The sequence below is a fragment of the Phyllostomus hastatus genome, unplaced genomic scaffold (genome assembly GCF_019186645.2).
Source record: "Phyllostomus hastatus isolate PE091 unplaced genomic scaffold, TTU_PhHast_1.1 phas_scaffold_21, whole genome shotgun sequence".
NCBI lineage: Eukaryota > Metazoa > Chordata > Mammalia > Chiroptera > Phyllostomidae > Phyllostomus > Phyllostomus hastatus.
In genome coordinates this window covers 10209517-10226789 of record NW_025334017.1, presented here as the reverse complement: position 1 = coordinate 10226789, position 17273 = coordinate 10209517, and the positions used below count along the sequence as shown (strand labels likewise).

At 37.6% G+C, this 17273-nt stretch overlaps 1 pseudogene; it reads right to left on the bottom strand.

The window, feature by feature from the left end:
• Nucleotides 1-6217: 6217 nt before the first annotated feature.
• LOC123833246 lies at nt 6218-6677 on the bottom strand (annotated as a pseudogene).
• Between the last annotated feature and the right edge of the window lie 10596 nt (nt 6678-17273).

Below are 17273 nucleotides of genomic sequence, written 5' to 3'. Positions count from 1 at the left end.
AAAAGAAATAAAGATTTTTATATACCTTTTTATAGGTGCCTGGTATATCTTAAAAATACTTGGTTTTTGAATCTATATTGGGTTCTAGGTGAAATCTTTTCGTGCTTGTGTTTTGCATTATTTGTTTCTTTTTATGGAAAGGGATAGTCAAGTTTACATCAGTATAGTTTCCTGGAATACCAATCTCAGATTTAGTAAATTGGCTTGGTACCTGCTGAAATAGCCATAAGCCACGGGGGAAGGAAAGCAGACTTTCAAGGAATGTGAATCTATATTCAGGTTCCAGCTCTTTCTCTTGCTCACTGAGTAATCATAAGCAAGCTACTTATAACTCTTCTAAACCTTCGTTTACTCATTTGTAAAGTGGATGGTATATTCCTCATTGGGTTGTTGTGATGATTGAATAAAATAAAATTAAGAACCATGGAGCCTGGCTGATGTGGCTCATGGACTGAGTGCTGGCCTGAGAACCAGGGGATGTCTGGTTCCATTCCCAGCCAGGGCACATGCCTGGGTTGTGGGCCAGGTCCCCAGTGGGGGGTGGGTGAGAAGCAACCGCACATTGTTGTTTACCTCTCTTTTTCCTTCCCTTTCCCTCTGTCTAAAAATAAATAAATGAAATCTTAAAAAAAGAACCATAGAAATATTCAATTAATACTTAATTCAATAATAGAACTTATTAGAACACTTCTTCCTTTTACCATTTGTCTTTATAGTTATTTAAGGGGAGATCTATTACTTTACCTCTTGTTATTTCATTTTCTCTGTGACAATGTTAATACTGTAGTATTACTAAATAATACTGTTTATTGTATTAATTATTATATACCAGAACTTCCTCAGGCTCAGTGCAATGTAATGCATTTTAAGTGAATAAATTTTGATTCTATAAGAGTGAGGCTCCTGTTTTGCTGATTATATACCTGATTAATAGGTAGGTTGAAAGCACTAACAACACAGGCAATTTGAACCCTGAACATCAGAGCTGTATTAAAATGTATTGTCATCATCACCACACAAAAGTGTCCACTGACTAGGTGTTGTTAGTACTCATGGGTACTAAGCAAAGTGCTCAGGGAAGCATTTTATGCAAGTTGAACTTTGGAACAATCCAAGGGTATAAGTAGTTATTATCATTCTCATTTTACAGACAATAAAATTGAGGAACCAGTAGTCTAAACTTTTCCAAGGTCACTGCTGAGATCAGTATCATTCCAATACCTACTTCCTAAACTGTTGAATGGTTATTGTCATTGTTATTATTTTTAAATTTATATCATTCTTATGCCCCCTAAGAGTGCTTAAAAACGTTATAATATAGCCTTAGATTTCTAGAACTCGAAGGTACTTTCTAGAATAAGCTTACTCTATTTTCCTGGATACCATGAGCTATTTTATCGTATGTGTGTGCTACTTTAATTGATGCTGCTTATACTCTATCAATTCAGACTCTTTCGCTCAGCTCATTCATCCCTTGAATGTTGTCCTAGATGAGTGAAGTTTCTAGGTCATTGAGCTATAGGGGAATTTTAATTTAGCATGTTACTCTTGATGTTACCACCTTGTGAGGACTATGCTTCAGATGTTAGTCACCCTCATAGCTTTTCTGGCTTTATCAACCAAGCTGAACCCCCAGTACTTGGCAGGAGTTAGCCTGGCAATCTCATGTTTATCACCTGACTCATCATTCTCCTTTGTCATGTTCTCTTAGCCTTCTAGAATCTTCGTCCAAGTCCCCAGACATGAAAGATTCTCCTCTTCACCTCTTATCTTCTTGTCAATCTATTGGCATCTTTCCAGTCAATTACTCTATTGGTTTTCCATTTGTCAAAATTAAGTCCTTACTCCTCTGTTCATATCATAACAATTAGCAGCTGAACTTGGCCTTTGTTGCCAAAGTCTTGGTTCTGGTGTAATAATAATAGTAATGATAACACCCCATTTCTTTCTTATTTCTCTCTTTTTAAGACAAACACACCTTTAAGTTCTATTAAAGTAAAATCATAGAAGTTTCCTTCTAGTCTTTTTACCCAGGTGAATATACCAGAGAAAGGCATCACTTGGAATCTCCCTAATTCAAGAGCAGGAAGCACCCCTGAATGTTGTCACTATCCATGGGCCTGTTTAGGATTTTTTCACAGACTGGCAGTAGTATCTACTTTCACTTCCAGCAGCATATATCAGTTTTGCATATAAATCTAAGGTGTTTCTGGGTAGCTTCTTTTTTGGACTTTAATCCATAAAATCAAGTCAAAATAAATATTGGAGATAGTTTTGGGGGACAAAGAGGCAATTTTCCTTGCCCATTCCCACCAAACTACTTCAGGTTCATGATGCCATGAGTATGGGTGAGTTGGAAAAACTTACATTTCTCCTGTGTCTTTTTGCTTTACTTTTGCACAGAACTCTTCATTACTAACACTTCTTGTCCCCAAATATGTGGGCTATTTTTTCCACTACACCATGCAATTCTGTGTCACTGGCGGCTGTCCTTTAATCTAACTCAATTCTGATGCTATCTTCCTAGAGAGAGTGTCAGATCCTGTTGACCAAGGGTTCAGTCCCATGAGACTGACCCCACTCCAGATGCCAGTCATAAGTAGTAGGTCCCTAGGTTACCCCTACTTTCTGACTTGATTATAAATGTAAGCTTCCTGCAACCTTCTCCCCCATGGATTCAGTTATTTGCTAGAACAGCTCATGTAACTCAGGGAAACACTTATGTTCCCCAGTTTATTAAAAGATGTGATGGTTTACAGATGAAAAGATACATAGGGCAAGGTCTGGGAGGGTGCCAAACCCAGGAGCTTCTGTCCTCATGGAGTTGGGGTGTCTCCCTCTTCTGGCATGATGATGTGTCCCAGCCTGGAAGCTCTCCAAAGCTCCTACTTTTGGGATTTTTATGGAGGCTTCCTCATGTAGGAAGGATCCATTAACTCCATTTCTAGCCCCTTTCTCCTCTCCAGAGAGGTGGGGTGGGACTGAAAAGTCCAAGCTTCTAATCATGGCTTGGTCTTTCTGGTGTCCAGCCTCCATCCAGGAGGCACCCAGAGTTGCCTCATTGGAACAAAAGAAGCTCCTAGTGCTCTTAGGAATTTACAAGGGTTTTAGGAGCCATGTGTCAGGGGCAGTGTAAAAGATCAAATAGTAGAGCAAGGGATGCTCCCAGTGCTTTGATTACTCATGAAATTATTATGGTTTCAGGAGCTCTGGGAAGGATCCCAGGGCAAAGACCATTGTATATGTTTTACATTATCTCACAGAAGGGAGTGGTTGGAAAAAGTACTAGTAAGTCCATATGATTTACCTTGGTTAGAGTGTGGCTAAGGTTTTGGGCTATAGTGTGCTGTTCAACTGAGTGTGCAGAGAGGCTGACCAGTTGCCCCAAACCAAAGACCAGGGTGAAATAATTACATCTGAGTGGTCTACAATCCTGGAACACTATCTATCAGTTATGTGATGCTGGAAAGGGATCTGGTGTGCATTTGTCTCAGCTCTTACCCATATACACAAAATGTCTTTAACTGAATTCAGTCGGGGTTAATTAATGGAAATTGATTGTAGTTTTGGGGTTAAGGTAAAAAGTTTGAACATAGAATTTCATATATAGTAGTTTAATTTTTCTACTAAGTTACACTTAATGCACATGGATATTTTTTAGCCTCTGAAAGAACTCAAGCCATATTGGGGCATTCTGATATTTAGAACTTATCCATTAAATTGGGTGGAAGGGTTGCAAAGCATTCTGTAGAAGCAGCACTGATATATCACTCTTGAAAGCTATTAACTTGGTTCTCCATCTCTGATTTGTTTAGAAGAACATATTAATTGGTTGTGGACAGGACTAAAGCATTTTAGGCTTCAAAAAATTGGAAGCTCTGAAAAATAAACAGCTCGGTCATTGCTGAACATTCATTCTGATTTACACAGCTTATTTGATCAAAGACAAAAGGTTTGTTCCCAGAATTTTTAATGATTGCTTTTAACATGGAATTTGATATTGATATAGTAGTTCAAGTGAAATACATTTTGTTTCAACAGCTAAATCAAAATGGTGGAAATGAAAATGCTGTCACTCTACCCTTGAAAGCATTATCACATGAAGATGTAGCAGTCAGGAGGAAGGAAGATATTTTGGCCCCAACTGACTGCACATTAGCTGAACATTAAAATGATTAATCCTGTATTGATGCCTGCCACTTGCTAAGTTTTCACCTATTACGTGAGTCTTTACATTCATTAACTCATCTAATCCCGGAAAGATGACCTACAGAGATGATAACATTTTCATTGATAAGTGAAGGGACTGCAGGCCAGGCAAGTATGTCTTGCTAAATGTCAAATATAGCAAGTGGCTGGTCTTTCCGATTCCCAAACCTGTATCTTCAACCCCTTGATCTCCCTGATCTTTAATCACTTCACCTCCCCACTAGTCTCTCTAATTCACTGTGGAATGTGATAATACCATTTCTGCCATTACTTTAGATAAATTTTAAAATGCTTTTCAAAGTATTACTAGAATGCACTATATTTTTTCAGCTTTACTGAGGTATAATTGAAAAATAAAGTTATTATATATTTCAAGTATACAACATGATAATTTACATTGTGAAAGAATTTCCAGCATCAAGTTAATGAACATATCTGTCATCTCACATTTTTCTCTGTGTGTGGTGAGAACACTTATATTTTACTCTCTTAGCAAATTTCAATTATACAGTACAATGTTATCAACTATAATCACTATGTTATACATTAGATGCTCAGACCTTATTCATCTTATGACTGGAAGTGACCTTTTTACCAACCTCTCTCCATGCCCCCCCACCCCAGTTCTTGGCAGTCACCATTCACCTCTCTATTTCTGTGAGTTTGACTTTTTAAAAACTTTATTTTGGATTCCTCATGTAAGTGATGCCATGCAGTATATGTCTTTCTCTACCTGGCTTATTTTACTTAGCGTGATGCCCTCTAGGTTCATCCATGCTGTTGCAAGTGGTGAGATTTCCTCAATTTTAAGGACTGAATAATCCATTATATATGGTAAATTATGCTGGGATGAAAAGGGAGTATGAATATTTATTCAAGAAAGTAACTTTGTTTTTTCTGGATATATACTCAGATATGAAATTGCTGGATCATACGGGAGTTCTGTTTTTAATTTTGGGGGGAAACTTAATATTGTTTTCCATAGTGGCTGTATCAACTTACATTCTTGCCAAAAATGTACAAGTGTCCCCTCTACTCCACATCCTTGCCAGCATTTGTTATCTCTTGTTTTTGTTAATAGACATTCCAAGATTTGATGTGGTATCTCATTGTAGTTTTGATTTGCATTTCCCTGATGATTAATGATATTGAGCTTTTCAGGTATCTTTTGGCCATTTGTATGTCATCTTTGTAAAAATGTCTATTCAGGTCCTTGTCTTATTGTTTAATTTCTCTTATTTTTTTGAGCAGTATGAGTTCCTGGACATTAACCCATTACTGGATATGATTTGCAAATATTTCTTCCCACTCCATAGGTTGCCTCTTCATTTTGTTGATGGTTTCCTTTGCTGTGCAGAAGCTTTCTAACTTGATGTAGTTTATTTTTGCTTTTGTTGCCTTGGCTTTTGATACAAAATCCAAAAAAATCTGATGGGTCCAGTTTTATTCTTTTGCATGTGGCTATCTAGTTTTCCCAATACCATTTATTGAAGAGACTATCCTTTTCCCTAGTGTACAGGAGAGTATCTTGGTTGGCAGTTGTTTCTTTCCACATGTAATATGTCATTCCTTTCTCACCTGAAAGGTTTCTACTGAAAAACCCACTGATATTTTATGGGTGTTCCCCTGTAAGGAAGAAGTTGCTTTTCTGTTGTTGCTTTTAAGATGATCTCTTTTGTTTTTAACTCTTGATCATTTTAATTATAAAATATCTTGGTGTGGGTATCTGGATTTATCTTTTTTGGTACTCTCTGGGGTTCCCAAATCTAGATGGCAATTTCTTTCTCCTAGTTAGAAGAGTTTTCAGCTATTATTTATGTGAATAAGCTCTCTTCCTCTTTCTCTTCTCCTTCTGGGACATGTATAATATGTATATTGGTCTATTTGATGACATCCTATAAATCCCTTAAGCGATCTTCAGTCTTTTTCATTCTTTTTTTTAATCTAAGAATTTTAATCAAGTTAACAGTAAGCAGTAAAAGTGCAATTACATGACAACCCCCATATTTTACATGTTTAAACTGTTTTCCATCGTCTTGTAAGATGTTGAAGGTGGGACCCACTCTTGAACCTTCTTCCTAGTGGTGGAGTAAGGTACATATTGTTCTGGAGTGCCACTCACATTGAGCTTATGGTTTGCCCAAATGAGTTTGTGAGCAGTAGGCGGCTTTGTTGTTGGAGGATCATCAGTCATGCAGTGAAGCCAACAATGCCATTGGGGGGCACCATGCTTCCGTCCACATCCAAAAACATGTTTTTGTCATTCATTTTGGTAGTATATGCAACCCACTGGTGATGGCCAAAAAACTGCTTGTTGTTTTCACAGTATTTGCTTCGATATTTGTCTTCACCCTCTAATGTACCGACCTTCACATCATTTGCCCTGAAGAACATTCGTAGTAGCCTTGGAGGCAACCATGGCTGCTGACCTGCTGCAGCCTGCACTTCAAGACCTGAAGGTACTCCATCTTGCCCCTTTTTCCATTCTTTTTAATTTTGCTCCTCTGACTGAATTTCATTGCCTTGTTCTTAACTGCACTGATTTTTTTTTCATCTGCTTGATTTAGTCTGCTGTTGACCATCTCTATTGAATTTTTCAGTTCAGTTATTTTTGTTTTGTACTTTTAAATATTTTTTGCCTCTTTCAGAGTTGAAATTCTCACTCTGTTCATGCATTATCTCCTGATCTTGATATACATCTCTAAAACTATATTTTCAATTCTATTGGGTAACTCAATTATCTCTGTTCCATTAAGATCAGTTTCTGGAAATTTATTCGGTTCTTTTATTTGGAACACATTCCCTTGTTTCTATTTCTTCTTTTTTCCCTCTATGTTGGTTTATGCACATTGGATAAAATAGCCTCTTCTCCCAGTCTCAATGGGCTGGTCCTGTGTAAGAGATAAACCTCATCAGTCAGCATGGCCTGAGGTCCTGGTTATCTTCCAACCTTTGAGATGTCCCAGTGGCCATCTTTATTTTTAGTGGCTTTGTAGCTGAGGTTGTGCAATGACCCATCAGTGTTCTAAAGGGGAGGATCACAGTCAGCACCTCCTTGCAGGCTGATTAGAAACTGGACACTCAAGCAGTATGAAGAAAAGTTTGTAGTTAAGCCCTTTCTAGGGCAAAGTGGGAGTTGGGCACTTTTTCCTGTCCCTCTGCCCTGAGCTGAGTATATAGTTATGGGATGGATAGGTGCTCCTGTACCAGTCTAAAAATGGCTTCTTTGTTTGCTATAGTCCTATGAGACTCATGAATGCCTGTCCCATTGGCTATTAGAGCAACATGATTTGGGAGCCCATTCTTCAGGTGATAGCCAAAAGAGTTGAGGCACTAGATGTGTGGACTCCCTGGAAGGACCAGGTAGACACTGATGACTTGGTGTGATTGTTGTAGAGAGCTATAGGAGGAAGGCAGAGGAGAAGCCCACCAGTTCTTTCAGGCTCCAAAGATGACATCAGTTAACCCCTATTTGCATGCTAATTAGAAGCCAGACACTCCGGCAACAGTTTATAAAGTATGTAGTTAATCCCTTCTAGTGAAAAGACTGGAAGATGGGTGTATTGTGTACTCCCTCTGCACTGGGCCCTGGGGGGACATCTGAGGGGAGTGCTCACTTGCCTATTGTTAAGAACTGCTTCTTTGTTTGCTATAGGACAGTGGGACTGGTAATCCCAGTTGACTTTCAGACTTAGGTATTTTTGGGGTCTGTTCTTTAGCTCCTGAAGGAGAGAGACTGGGAGTTGGAGGTTCTCTCCTGACTGTTGGCACTATGCTGACAGTGGGGTTTATGGTAAGAGTATGTCTTGGACTCTCTTACTTGTTGTCATGTGGCTATTTTCTCATTTTCCCAAGTCACTCAGCTAGTTGCTGTTTTGTTGGTCTCAGAGGGAATTGCTCTGTGTGTATTTGTAGATTTGGTGTGTTGTGGGATGAAGGAAGTTCAGGAGCCTCCTACATCTCCATCTTGGTTCCTTATCACTAAATGTCCTGAATCACTAAATGTATCTTGATCTGGGTGTGGTTTCATGGGCATAGAATTGTGTAAAATTTCATTAAGCTTCACAATTCAGGCTTCTGTGTTTTATTGTATGTAAGTTATACCTTAATAAAAATTAAAGATAAAACACTACTAATTTGATGTGTTTACTCTGTCATTTATTTAACACAGATTAGGTGTCTACCCTGTGTTCAGCTGGCCACAGTCTATAGAGAGGCATTCCTCAAAGCGCAACCATCTAAGGGATAAGACTGCCCACTATAAGACCTGGGGTGAGGGAGTTAAAAGTCAGGAGCTTGTAGACTTGGTATGTTCTTGCTGTGTTTAGACTAGACTTCATTATGTCCCTTCTTTGCTACTCTTTTACTTCTTCTATTTAATTTGTTAGAGTTAGTCTTCACTCTATATTTGTTTAGTGTTCTCTCTGAAGAAACAAGATATTGTTTCTGTTAAGACCAAAATTAAAAGTGTGTATTTCTCTTATAGTATCTGCATCCTGATGCAGTAATCTGGACACAGTCTGAATAAACTCAAGGACTTCCTTTTCATAGAAAGGGGCTTGAAGAGTTAAGTGGAGTATTAATTAGCATTTCTTTTTTTCCACTATAAAAATCAAACATAAGAAACTGAAATTACAAAATTGTCATGATTATACACTTTAAAAATGATTTACTTTAAGATTCTATAAATATTTGGATTTCTAGAGTAATTGCATTTTTGATTGATTATAAATCTTTTGACAGACTGATAGTTGAAAAACTGTAGAGCTAAAGATTTAATAGTTGCTTAATTTAAATCTAGTTAGACATGAAGATTATAACATATCTCTGAATTAAAATATCCTTAAATGGAAAAGTATGACTTCTTTTACAAAAATTGCAATTAACCCTGGCTGGTGTGGCTCAGTGGATTGAGCGCCGACCTGCAAACCAAAGAGTCGCTGGTTTGATTCCCATTTGGGGCACATGCCTAGGTTGTAGGCCAGGTCCCCAAGTGGGGGGCACTCAAGAGGCAACCACACATTGATGTTTCTCTCCTTTTCTTTCTCCCTCTCTTCCCCTCTGTCTAAAAATAAATAATTTTTTTTAAAGATTGTATTTATTTATTTAGTTTTAGAGAGGGAAGGGAGGGAGATAGAGAGAGAGAGAGAGAAACATCAATGTGCAGTTGCTGGGGGTCATGGCCTGCAACCTAGGCATGTGCCCTGACTGGGAATCGAACCTGTGACGCTTTGGTTCTCAGCTGCGCTCAATCCACTGAGCTACGCCAGCCAGAGAAAAATGTTTTAAAAAATTATAACTAACACCAAATTTTTAGAAATCTATTATGTTAAGGGAGGCATAAATGTGTTGTGAAGCAATATTAGAAGAATCATCTTCTTTCTTCTTGATTCTTTTTCTATTGTTACAAATTATTCTTGCGAATATCTAATTAAGATAATAATAAATTTATTGAACACATACTATTGGCCAGGCTCTGCAGAGGTATTTCATTTAAGATTTCTCAATCCTCTGAAGTCTCTTGAGGTAGATTTTATTACTTTCACTTTGTTGTTGAAAGTATTGATATGTTTTCTGAATCACTAAAGAAAAATGAAACTAGGTATAGTTCTACTTCCATGTGGTTTTCATGTTGTAACTTGAAAAATATTTGAAGAATTGCATGGAATAATTCGTTGTTAGGCAGAATACTGGATTAACAAGAGAGGAGGTATCGAGTATGGTGGGACTCCTGGGCCAATTTCTGTGGTCTGATTCTAGACTGCCACAGGGCAACATAAGTAACCTCTGTGTTTTCAGTTTCTCATTTGTTGAGAGTGCTGTGCACCATCTCTACTTCATAGAGGTGTTCTGATAATAAAATAAACTAATAAGTTTACTGCACTTAGAATAGAGCCTGCACATGGTCAACTCAATAAATATTAGTTATTATTATTAATATTTCATTACCTGGAAAATACCACTAGCAGGAAGTTGATGTAGTTTGTTAATGCCTGGAATATTTTCTAATCACCTGAAGATATGTTTATTTTCTTTAAATAGAGAAAGGAAGGGAGGAGGAAAAGAAGGAGGAGGAGAGGGAGAGAGAAAGGGAGGGAGGGAGGGAGAGAGGGAGAGAGAGAGACAGAGAGTCAGAGAGACACACTGACGTGAGAGAGAAACATTGATTGGTTGTCTCCTGCACATGCCTAGATGGGATGAAACCTGCAACCTCATCTTTTCTTTCAAGGGACACTGAGAATTTGAAGAATGATACAAAGATATATAGGTAATATGAGGGTGAGCCAGACAAGCATTATTTAGTTTAAGTTTTGACTTGATATTTAATTAAACATTGCCAGTCTCTCTCTTTTTTGTTTTCTTCTTCTCTTTTGAAAAAATGTTCTGCTCAATGACTCTACTACCAGTTTCTCTTGATGTGTGGATTTGCTAGTATATTGTCCTCTTTCCCCAATTTTTGTTAGAAGTAGGAAGAAGGCAGGATGGAACTGGAATGTTTAACTGTATAGCTAAAGTACCACATTAGAATGAAAAAAATTGATTTAGAGTTAAGACCAAGTTTTTTCATTGTCTTACTAGAGTAAGACAAGCTTGTTCCACGTAAAATTGCCTTTATGAACTTTATTTGTAAATGGGGATGATGGTAAATTTAAAGCCTTTTAGGTTTTTATCAAAATAGTGAATAGTTTGTGATGTACTTAGAGGATCCTAAGTGCCTTTGCTTTTTATGAAAAAGTAAAAATGTAAAACCCTAGTAAATATAAAAAGTGCCATTTATTTATACATTAATCACTTTTTGTGAGCCCCTTTTAGTTTAATAAAGACCAAAAAGGTAATATTTTCTCTCTTGATTTGGTACAATAGAAAAGTGTATTATTCAAAATTCTGGTTGTGTGAGTTAGGAGAAAAAATGACATTTTTCATTTAATTAGTTCTTTCAGCTCAGGATCCAAAATTATAGTCCAAATTTCCTAATGAGCTGAAGAATGGGAGCAAATGATAACATCTTGCTATTATTGCAAAAAAACCTAAGGGATACCAGCAGCTTATGTTCTGATTTAATTATTAGTAGGATATCTTTCTGATGTTTGTATTAATGTACAGTGGCCCCTGTGATGCTTTGCTATTTTGTTTATGATGCAATAGGGAATGGGTGAAAACAGACTAAAGGCATAGATTGGGGAACTACTTTTAAAAATTTGGCTGTTGTTTCTTGTCCAATTTTTTTGGGGGGGATGTTAGTCTCTAAGGCTCATTTGAAATTTAAATATATCATGATTCTATGATGCTATTGCTTATGCACAAGTATCTGTTTATTGTCAAAGAGAGGATGAATTAAATGGTGTGGGGTTGGTGATTGGTTTTGGGACAATTATTTTGGAAGGGTGATAGCACAAAGTTTAAAGAGGTTATTAAGGATTCTGTTTGGAAGTTATTTTGAAAACTATAAATAAAATTAAATGAATAAAGAAATAGGCCTGTAGGATTATTTGGGTTCCAAGAGCTCTTCACTGTTCACACGTCCTGTGGTTCTTCTGAGGCTAGCACAGAGCAAGAGGAGACAGAGCCCATCTGAAACAGCAGCAAACACAGGCAAATTTCACAGGACCCTCTGCTGCCCAATTGTATGGGTGGTCCTTGGTGTAAGGCTCAGATTTTCTCGTAGGATGGAATTGCCCCCTCTGTTTGATGTCTGGCTGTGTAGCTGACCCTTAACTCTGCTGTGCTCCGTGCCTTAAGAGACTTCCCATCTGGGTGCACATGGATGACTATGGTCCCTATGATGTGGTTACTATGTTTTGTATGAAGCCTGACATTCACCTCTTACTTCATTTAGGGATCTGACATGTCCTGTTCATTTTTTAAAGTCCTGTCAGACTAGGGATTAAGACTTGAGCTAGATCTTTAGAGACTGTATGTTAAGAGCAAAGTGTGTAATGTAGGCATTGGTAGCAGTAACAAAGATCCCCCAAACCCCAGTAAATTAAAAAAAAAATTATTGTTCATGGGGAGGGGGTTGGGGATTGGGGGTCTCTCTGCTCAGTTTTATTCCATTGATATTATGGCTTCACCGGCCAGCATGATATGCAATATTTACCATGACTGAGAAAGTGTAGAGATAGAATGTGTCACTTCAACAATTACGTGCTGCAGTTCGGGAACAACACGTTCCCATAGCTCATTGGCTAGGAATACTTGGATTGCCCCATGCAAGAACAAGGGTGGCAGGGAAGTGTAATTCTCCCGTATTCCAAAAGCAGAGCAGAGCTGGTTTTGAGTGATTCCTGGATACCTCTACCTCAGTATTCTTCTCAGTATTCTTCTCAGTATTCACAGCAGTGCATTTTATACATTGCCTGGGAATTATTCAGAATGTCTGTGAAGTAAACATTTCCCATACCATATCTATGCCCAAAACATATACACAGTTCCATGCTCGTGACCCACTAATGATATAGCAGATGCTTTAAATGGATTTTGTAATGGGTTCTGGATTTGTACTGATCCAATAACATTTTGTAAATTGGCAATTTCTTATATCAGTTCTGATCGACGGTGAATATATGAGGTGTGTAGCTTCAGTGAGGACCAGGTAAGTTAGCTGGCCTGCCTGAGAAATAAGCCAGTTCTTGGTTTCATTTGGGTTGTGTTTTCTGAGTGGCACCCATCCTTTGCCCTTGCCTGGCCTCAGGTATCTCAGGATGCCATGTGACCATGACTTAAGTTCCTTTACATTCTTTCTTTTTATTGGAGTGAGAAGGTAGTAGTGTATGAATGGAATAGTTTTCCAGACTTTTCATGTAAGGAGACCGAGGTGGACTGATGGCTAAGAGATGATGCCTGGTCGTCCAGAGAATGATGTGAGCTTTTACTCTGGTGCCTGAATTCACAATACGAAATTTGTAAATTGGAGAGAATCTTGCTGGCAAATGGAAGTTTTGCTATTCTAATTTTTTTATAACTTTTGGGGTATAATAAAGGTCATCCAATTTTTCAGATTCATCCATCTAAACTTTTTTGGTCCATCTGTTTTTGTCCTGGCATGCACAGTGATAAATTCTTCATTTCAGAGCTGCTTCACTGCTCTTCCAGAACAGAGAAAAGAGAGCACTCAGAATTATTATTAATTTCTAAATAAAATAGGCCAGGTCTTATGCACTCCTAAAAATGGAAACAGTTTTTTCACAAACCATACAGGGGGTAAGATTTTAGTGTCATTTGTGGGAGAGTGGCTGTCAAACTCTTTGTATGAAGAGGCAATTAACTGTTTGTGAAGCTGGCAGTGGGGCCCTGGAGAAGGGGGAGGAGAGGGAGATGAGAGGGTCAGGCTCTGACTCCCTTCGGCAGTCCATGTGGCTCTTTCCTGGCTGAGCTCCCCTTGATGTCAAAGTGAGCTGTGCGCGCCAGGAACGAAGCAGTGTGAGGAGAATTAGATACCGGGTCTGAGTGGTTTGCATTCTCCTTTCTCTCTCTCTTATGATGACAATTTTCAAAATAAAGGGACCTCACTGTCTGCAGAGAAAACAATCTCATAACATTATTTTGAAATGCTGAATTAAGCCTTAGCAACAATATTTTTGGTTATGGAACTAAGTGCAAAGTTGAAATTGAAAAGGGACAAATTGAACTAGGGTTGTTATTAATTATTATTATTATTATTATTATTATTATTATAACTTGGCTGAGTTGGAGGTTTGTCCTCAAATTTGGTAAGTTTAGCTGGTCATTTGGAACCAATACAAGAAGCAAGGTCAGTGACTCTGTAGGTATTCTTTTCTCTGCCATCAACCTGCTCCGTGTCCTTGGGTGAGACCCTTCAAATCAGGTTCTTCAGTTACAAAGTGAGAATGCGTAAGCATAGAAGAGGAGCCAGAAAAATGCAGTGTTTACTGTAGCCTTTATCATACTTTGCTGGGGTGGTGTACATGGTACTGTGCCTAATAAATGATTTTTAATCAGGATGATGCTTATGAAAGGGCTGAGGAAATATGGTAATTAGTACTATGGGACCAGACATAATTAAGTACAAATGGTGCCTCAAGGTCATCTGGTCCTAACATTTGTTTCATGGCAGGAAGGATTCCAACCATCTGACTAACTCTTTGCATTTCACTCTCCTGATCATATTCACTTGCCGGTGAGATGAGAAATGTGTTGATTTGTGCTTTAATACTGTAATATGTTGTACCATGTATAGCTGTATTGTTCAGTTCTCACCCTGTACCAGCCATTGCACTAAATGCTTTGTAGGTATTAACTCATTTATTGTCATACAAGCTTTATGAATAGAGTTTAAAAATAGTGTTTACTGTTATGACAATAATGATTATTTTAAAAAAGTAAAACAATCTCATATTTACAGAAAAGTCACAAGACTGGTACAAAGGTTTTTTTCCTGCACATTTGAAAGTTGCTGACCTGATGCTCCATCACCCTGAATGCCATGTGTATTACCTGATCTCTGTTACCATAGATGGTATATTACAGCTGCGAACTCACAGACCCATTCAAGTCCTCCATCCTTTATAGGGAAGGGATTCAACCCAGGACCATATGTTGCATTAAATGGTCATACCTTTTCAGTTCCTTCAGTCTGGAACAGTTCCTTATTCTATTTTTTTTTTGAGTTTTATGATCTTGACATTTGTAAAGATTATAGGCCAGTTATTTTATATAAAGTTCATTATTTTGTGTTTGTCTGGTAATTGCTTGTGATTAGATTCAGGTTATACTTTTCTGAGGAAAGAATATCACAGAATTGATGCTGTGTTCTCATCAAATTCTATCAGATGGTACACAGTTTTATTTGTTACATTGCCAGTGATGTTAACCTTGATCCCTTGATTGAAATACTGTCAGGGCCATCACCACCCTCCCCTCACTGTGTAACAAATCTCCCAGCACCCCTGCCCCTCTTGGGCTCTTGTGCTGGGCTGCGGTGTTCTTCATTGTTTCTACAGGAAAGGCTCCAAAACTCTGCCAGGCTGGTGGACACCCTTCTCTCCTCACCCTCCTCCCAGATTCCTACTTTTTTCAGTCTAATGCCTTTTAGAACGAATTATTCATAAAGGAAGAGAGGGAGAAAAGAAAGGAAAAATGCTAATTTTTTATTTAAACCTGATGCTGCTTGACCTTGCTACTCATTATTCTTCCTTTGAAAAGTTATAGATGAGAAACAAATTGTATAGGGTGGGGCAAAATTAGGTTACAGTTGTTTGTGTGGAAAATACTACAATAATTAATGAATAATAATACAAGAATAAACTCTGCGTTTTGCTTACTTGCAACTGCAAACGTACTTTGCCCACCCCATTTTCTTTCCTTATCATGTTTATGTTAGTGTAAGCAGGCTGCTCTAATTAGGCTTGTCCACATGTAACAGAGACCCCCAAATAACAGTGACTTAGACAACAGAAATTTTTGCCAACTTATTTATTTTTAAAAAATTATTTATATTAAATATAAATATATAATTTATAATTCATTTATTTAAAAACTATATATTCATTGGATCCTTAATATCCCTGTAGTAAAGAAAAGAAAACAGAGGCACAGAGAGTTTAAGTAACTAGTTCAAGGTCACACAGCTAGTAAATGACATAGGATTATAGGCAGTCAGGCTTCAAAAATGATCTTGTAACAACTGCCTATAACTGCCATGGTCTTGATAACTCTAGCTACTTAAACAAATTCAGACACAAGTGTAATTACCATGAAGACTGCGATTGTTCTTACAGTTTTACTCATATTGCTTTATATAAATTATGGCTCAGTAATGCTAATGCCACTTAAATTACTACCTTAATAAAAGACAAACATATCCATCAAATGTTAATTTTGCACAATGGCTACATTTTATGTAATTTACCCTGACAAAACTGTGGACTGTGAGTTTTCTGTGTCAAATAACATTTTTTTTGATCTGTCAACCTTTAATTATAAGATGCAGGAACCCAATCAGAGACTCAGAGGGTTGGGCAGTTCAGCAAAGGCCAAAATTGGGAAAATAAACTCTGTATTTAGGAAACAAAAACAGAATCCTTTTGGAATCATTTAAATTACAGATGTCCACAGACTCCAAACATATTGCTGCAAATGTTTATGCATGCTTTTTATGTGAAATGATTTTACAAATTGAGACCACATCATGTGCCTATATGCTTATTGCAACATCACCAAATCATGGGACAGAATTCTTTCCGTAACATAAAGGGCTTTAAAACTTGGCAATATGACCTCTGGCTTGATAGCCAGATGACTTAGATTCTGGTCTTGGCATTTCAATCAGTGAGAATTTGCTTTGATTTTTCTTGCTTGTTTCTAATCTGTAAGATGGAAGAAAGCACCAGCTCACATTGTTTGCTCAAGTATGTTTCTGACTTAAATAGCATTTATTATAGATTTAGGAACATCGAGATCATCCAGCCTAATGGTTTTCCAGCTATTTGAAAGCAGTAGGTCTTTTTATTCTAAAGAATCCATATATAAGAGCCTTTTATAAAAGTTATAGGTAAAAGATTGGAGTAGATCTATTCTGCTAATAACACTCTCTGGTCTGGGGCCTGAGGCCTGGCCTGTAGGCCTCTTCTTTGCTTCAGGATGCCCTGGAGCCTGTATAGCAAGCACAGTTTGATAACCACTGAGCTCTTCTACTTCAATCCCATTTTACAGTTGAGAAAACCAGAACTCAGAGATGAAGTGACTAATGGAAATCTGACAAAGAACTTGCCTTGGAGCTGAGACTGAATCTTTCGTCTTTTAACTCCCAATCAAGTGTTCCTTTTTAAAGTTAAGTTTTATTATTATTCTCCATTTTTATTCTTCTTTTTAAAAGATCATATTTCTATGAAATTTAATTACTATCTGTATGTGGATAACATCATGGTTTTTATCTACTGTTCTTGTCTATATCTCTTTGTTGAAGTACATACCCATTTTTTTGTTACAAGAAGTCTAATACTAGGTTGAATCATTGCCACTTGAAACAATATGGCAAAGAGCTTTGTAGTTCTAGCTGCCCAGTTTTTAACTTGCCTTTTCAGTTCACAACACTGCTCTCATTC